This window comes from Piliocolobus tephrosceles, chromosome 4 (genome assembly GCF_002776525.5).
Source record: "Piliocolobus tephrosceles isolate RC106 chromosome 4, ASM277652v3, whole genome shotgun sequence".
In the NCBI taxonomy this organism is placed as follows: Eukaryota; Metazoa; Chordata; class Mammalia; order Primates; family Cercopithecidae; genus Piliocolobus; species Piliocolobus tephrosceles.
The window spans coordinates 37846214-37852844 of NC_045437.1; positions in this window are offsets into that span (position 1 = coordinate 37846214).

Genomic DNA, 6631 nt, shown 5'->3' on the forward strand with positions numbered 1-6631 from the left:
AATAGATATTGGGGAAAAATATGATTTTGCAAAGATAATTAATTCCCTAGAAAATCACTTAAGAGCAATCATGGGAAGAATTTAAAAAACTGGCAGCTAAGCAGAATGTAGAAAACTCTTTTTGAATTTATTTAAAATAAATACAACGAAAATATTCCAATTAAAGTGGGCAATTGAAGTGATACGTTCTGTGCCAAGTTTGATAAATTAATGCCTCTGTGGTTTACACGTTCTGACATCCATTGCAGATGATTCATCATGGTGATTTCAGTTGTGAATTGTGTCTAATCAAAAAACAGCTGAATTTTCTCTTTAACAGCAATTTATACACTATGTTTATTTACAATATAATATTCATCCTGAAAATGATATTGAATTTTGGGAAGTAATCATGAACTTTCAGAGATGCAAACTGAACTATTTACAGATGAAATGACAGGATGTTTCAGATTTGCTTTCAAATTACCCAGTGGAATGAAGGAAAGTGGGTCAGCATTTAGATGGCATAAGATTGGCTGGGACTATATAATTCTTTAAGCAGGGTGATAACCACACGAGGTTCCTTATAGTATTTTTCATTACTTCTGCATATGTTTGAAATTTTCCGTAATAAAAAGTTTTTGAAAAACACAATTAGACTCCTGAGATAAGAAGTTGGAATTGTGGTGGTATTGATTGTCATCATTTGAAGAGGACTGATAAAATTCAGAGATAAAATTCATCTCTTTGGTGGGTGGCACAATAAACCCCTTGAAAAAAAATAAAGAAATCAAACTCAGGCAGAAACTAAGGGGATTTCAACCTACCCATCTTTATCCTCTGCTCACAGTAAGTTTTAAGATGTGGCTTCTCCCGGGAGTCTCAGTTATATGTTAGGTGCAGTTAGAGATGCACTCTTACCTCTGAGTCATATGTTTTCCTAACTCAGCTTAAGTGGTAAGACCAATTTGGGAGAAGTATTGTGTAAGAAGGAACACATCAATTTTTAAATTACTTTATTTAAAAAGAGCTTATTTCAAAGGTTTCCTGTTTTTGTCTGAAGCAATTATATACTTCAGCTGAAGCCGGGGTTCAAGGTTGGTGGGATGCTTCCGAAAGTCCTTATTCATCTACACTTTGAAAAAAAAAAATGCTCAAAATCAAACGTGTTTTCAGATGAAAAATTCAACAAAATGGTACTTTCACATTTAATTTGGATGATTGAAAACCTGGTAATATAATAAAAGTTATTTCAGGCTGTGTGTCAATTTTATGTCTTTTTAAATGGGAAATGAGATTGAATTTATCCTCCCATGCTGGGAAATGTCGGTATTCAAACAAGACCTTTCTTTCATTTATTTTAAATGAGGTTTGTTTTTATTTGTTGTAGTTTGAGTAAAACAGAATTTTCTGTTTTACTCAAAAGAAGAAACTGTGCAAGACAAAAACTGAAAAATTAGAAAGGGACTAGATCATCAAAGGCTTTAAATGATAAATTTCCATCTATATTTAAAGGAACTTTTAGTTGTATACACACGAGTGCCCAGCCTCTCTCCTATGTTTTTTCTCTGCAGGAGCCAAGTCAATCTCCTGAAAGAGATTTCCTGCTTTATTCTGTGAATTGGCCATTATTAATATCCACTCCCACCTGCTGTGGGTAGGTCACAGACAGCTCTGACGACAGCCTTAGAAACAGCATGAACACAGAGATGATGTCTCACAGGCAGGATCTGAAGCCCAAGAAAAATATTCTCAGCTTGAGATTTCTATTGGAAGTTGGAATAGACCTGGTCATCTTTTTTTTTTTGAAACGGAGTCTTGCTCTGTCGCCAGGCTGGAGTGGAATGGCACGATCTTGGCTCACTGCAACCTCCGACGCCCTGCTTCAAACGATTCTCCTGCCTCAGCCTACCGAGTAGCTGGGATTACAGGCACGCACCACCATGTCCAGCTAAATTTTGTATTTTTAGTAGAGACAGGGTTTCACCATGTTGGCCAGGATGGTCTGGATCTGCTGACCTCATGATCTACCCGCCTCGGTCTCCCAAAGTGCTGGGATTACAGGCATGAGCCACCGCACCCAGCTGATCTGGTCAACTTTTTACAAAATATTAATTCCCTTCCTTTTTCCCCTGGAGGACAAGTATACTTGCCTATTCCATTGACTTTGAGCTTGGCCAGGTATTTTACTTTGGACAACAAAACAGGTGCAGACATAAGAGCAGAAGATTTCAATGTACTGTGTGACATGGCTTCTCTCCTAAGCTTCTTTGATTTGTCATGGGAAGAACATGTCATGGATAACCGTCAATCATGGACAATGTGGAGATCAGAACCCAATCTGAAGCTTAAAGAAAGCCCAGGTGACCTGCAGCCTGAAGCAGAGCTCCCCCAAATATCCCATAAAACTGTGAGCAAAAAACTATAAAGGCTTGTTGCAAGCCTCTGAATTTGGCAGTGGTGCTACGGTTTGAACATTTTTTGTCCTCTCTAAGATTTATGTGTTGGAAACTCAACCTCAATGCCACCATGCTGGGAAGTGGGGCCCTTGGGGAGCTGTTTAGGTCATGAGAGCTCTGCCCTCATGAATGGATTAATGCCACCTGAAATGAGCTTGTGGGAATGGGCTGTCTCTCTCTTCTGCTCTTCAGTCCTGTGAGGACACAGCAAGGCATCATCTTGAAACCAGAGACCAAACCTGCAGGTGCCTTGATCTTGGATATCACAGCCTCCAGAACTGTGAAAAATAAATTTCTGTTTTTTTATAAATTACCCAGTCTCCAGTAATTCTGTTACAGTAGCACAGGACAGACTAAGATAGTTGATTTGTTATGCAGCATTATTGCATTAACAGCTGACTAACATAGAAATCATTCACGTACACAGGAAATGTAAACATGAGAGCAGATGCATTTCCTAGAAAGAAGGCATAAAGCAGTGACTCAACCTGTTTATGGCTTGTAGACTGTTTGTGGCTTGTGGCTTGTAGACTGTGGTATAGTAAATGTTTGTATTCCCCCCACCAAATTCATCTGTTGAAATGTTAGCCCCCAAGATGATAGGATTAGTGGGTGGGGTCTTTGAGAGGAAATTAGGTCATGAGAGAGGAACTCTCCTGGATGGGATTAGTGCCCTTATTAGAGAGAGAGCTCCCTCCATCCCCGCTGCATGTGAAGACATAACATGATGGCCATAGATGGCCATCTATGAACCAGGATGCAGGCTTTCACCAGACACCAAGTCTGCTGGTACCTTGATCTCAGACTCCTCAGCTTCCAGAACTCTAAGAAATAAATGTTTGTTGTTTAGGCAGCCAAAATGGACTAAGACATGGATTTTATTGAAAATCTAATAAATGCCTTGATCAGATTCTTCCCCAAAATAGCTTCCTTGCATCCACCAGTCTCCTTTCAGGTCTCCATACTATATGAGTCCATCTGATTGGCAGAAACTAAAATATGTCGGGAACTCAAGACGCAAAGGAATTTAGGATATGTAGCTTTTTAGCTTTCCAGCCCCTGAAACTCAAGAGGAGGTTATGATCAACTTGAGTGAGCCAATCTACTCTTTCTTAGGTGATGGCTGGCTGAAGAAATCTTGGGGGCCATATATTGAGCATAATGAAGCTGTCCTACTGACCCAGGTTACTTATTCTGGACTGTTAAATGGGAGTGAGATAAATTCACATTTTAGGTAAGGCACAGTGTGTGTGTGTTTTTTTTTTTTTTTAACTTGAAGGGGATCAGGATATGCTACCCCAAAATATGCCACTTTAACAAAAGGTTTATTTTGTCCTGAAGGCAATTGAAAATCAATAGATGTAGAAGAGTTCTCCACCCTCCCTTTATCTGCCTAGAAGCTGGGCATGAGTTTCCCTTTGTTATGTTGTCTATCTTCTGTACCAGGAAGAGGAGAGCAACTTATATCACCAGAGATGGAGAGTTGGCACTAAGATAAATCTGTATAACAGACCTTAGGAAAAGAACCTTTATCTTCCATTAGTTTTCTCCATATATTTCCTACTTATGTCCCCATGATTTATCATCCCTTGAAGTTCAACCTTTCCTTTATTAAAATTATATGTAAACTAGAAGTCTAACTACTTCTTTTCTGTGAACTCCTGTGCATATAAATATTAGCAAAAATTACATGCTTTTTCTCTCATTAATCTATCTTTTGTTAGTTTAATTCATAGGCTCCCAGATACCAAACCTAAGAGGACAGAGGAAAAGTTGTTTCTCTCTGAAAGACTCTACCCTAAATAACATAACGGTCACAAGACATATTGCTCTCCTTGATAACAGTGGCTGTGTGGTCCAGCTGCCACACAACACCCAAGACTGGTTTCACAAAGACAACTGCATCTTTTAGGAACAACTTCCATAACTTGTTCTCTGCCTATTAGAAGTCTCCTCTGACTAGAACAACATCGAAAGATGTTTCTCTTCTATATCTCATGACATCTGGAGAATTTGGGGCAAGAATGAACAGCACCTTGTAGGATGCTCTTGGAAACTCTGTCTTCTTGGAAACAGTATACATATTCCCCATGATCTTCTGCCCTTGGAGTCAGCCAGCTTGCAACAAATTCAAGCTCTTCAAGCTCTACCTACCACTCGATAGCAATGCTACTGAACTGTTCTATGTGTCAGTTGTAAAATGGGGTAATAATTGTACTTGTCTTCAAAAGTTGCTATGACAATATTTTTAACTGAAATTGTTATGCAAGTTCACATTATTATAATTACACAGTTAAATTATCTTGCTTTTGAAAGTTTTAGGACAAAACATGACCACGTAAACCAATCCTTGGGCCTCTCTCTGGGTCTTGGAAAAGTCTGTGTCATTAGCTTCACAGTAAATCCACTCTGACTACCTCACAGGGGAACTAGAGGATGATACAACATACAGACAGGGCCACTGGCACAAAGGTAACTGTGCTTATTACACAAGGGTGAACCCTCCAGATTGACACAGGACTCAGGGCCAGGAGAGCAAGGGCTGGATTTTAACCCTCACTATTTTTCTTGGTTGGGGGCCTTTGGCATTGGAAAAACTGGAGATTGCTGATATGGCTGGGAGTTGGTGCACTCTACCAAGGTCCTTGGCCAACAGGGTGGAGGTGAGCAGGAACCACATTCAAGTCCCCTTTTCTTGCCAAGTTGTATGTCTCGACATGCAGCTGCATATACCCAAGAATAGGGCATGTTTGGCTTCACACGAAGTCTCTATCTTTCTGCTAAGCTCTGCGCCTACTTTTTGCTAATGTGTGGAGAGGTGCCTTAGAGCTGGTGGGTGGGCCAGCATATGACACCAGTACAGGCAGCAGCCCTGATCTCTGGCACGCAATAAGCACTTTACAAACCTCAATGTTTCTTTGTGTCCCTATCCCACCCCGCTTCTTTCCTACCTATGTAATGTTTTCCTTACTTGCTCAATCTGTATAACTCAAGGTCATTAAAAAACTTAGTTTGCATATTTTCAAGGAAGCAATTGGAAACCTAAGTTGCTCCAGGGAATTGCTGGTAAGTGTGTCCCTGTGCTTCCAGGGGATTCCACATAAGATAATATCTTTGGGGATTTTGCCAGATTCCTTGTCTACATGCACTGGTGCACCGTGACAAAGATCCTTTGCTTGGCCAAACTTTAGTCAGAGTCCTGAACCCTCTCATAGGCTCATATGTGTATTTCCTTGTAAAATCTAGTTTTAGCAAGAACCCTGTTAAGTCAGTTTAGCAAGACCACCCCCAACCCACCCCCCCTCAATATCTGATCAAGTTCTTCATCGTTCACCATCTCCCAGGTGATGTCTTATCACCCTGGCCTGTCTTCAGCAAGAGTCTTGTGAGGTTGCCTTACACAGAATCCCCCATACTCCTCATGTTTTCTCTTAGTTCCATCCACTCACCACCACCCTGCTCCTTGGTTATAAATTTCTACTTGCCCATGCTGTATTTGGAGTTGAGCCGAATCTCTCTCTCTCCCACTGCAAAATCCCATTGCTGTGATCCCTATACCTATGAGATGGTCCTGAATAAAGTCTTTCTTACCAGGTTTTATTAATTATCTGTGAACAATTTTTTCTTTAACTAGCAGGGAAGGAATTTTCAGTTGTACCACTCTGGGAATGCCCAGAGCTCATTTTAGGCAAAGTCAAGCCAGAGGACTGTGCCTGGCCTTTCTCAGGTGGTGATGGTGGGATCAGGTAGCCAAGCATCGAAGTCCTCTAAGTAGTCAGTCTTGCCTTTTGCACCTTGGTGGGAAGACATGAAGCAAATTCCTCAAATGGCCCATTCTCTACAAAGCAGCCACTAGAGGGCTCTATAGGGTCTCTCTCTCTCTCTCTCTCTCTCTCTCTCTCTCTCTCTTTCTGAGGCTGTAGATTTAGTTCTGTCTGCTTTCTAAGACCTTCTGAAGGAGCAGAGCTGGTTTGCTTAGTTGCTTTCTTCAGCAAAATGTATACTGTTCAATAAATGTTGCAACTGACAGATATGTTTCAGCCTTGGCTTCTCCTTCACAGGGAATAAATCTGATAGGTGATTGTGACCACAGCGAATGTGTAAAACAGGGAATGTGGCTAACATATGCCACCAGGAAAAATAAGCACTAAAGAGCTGCCCTCTGCTGATAAAAAAAGCTTACTGGCATAACT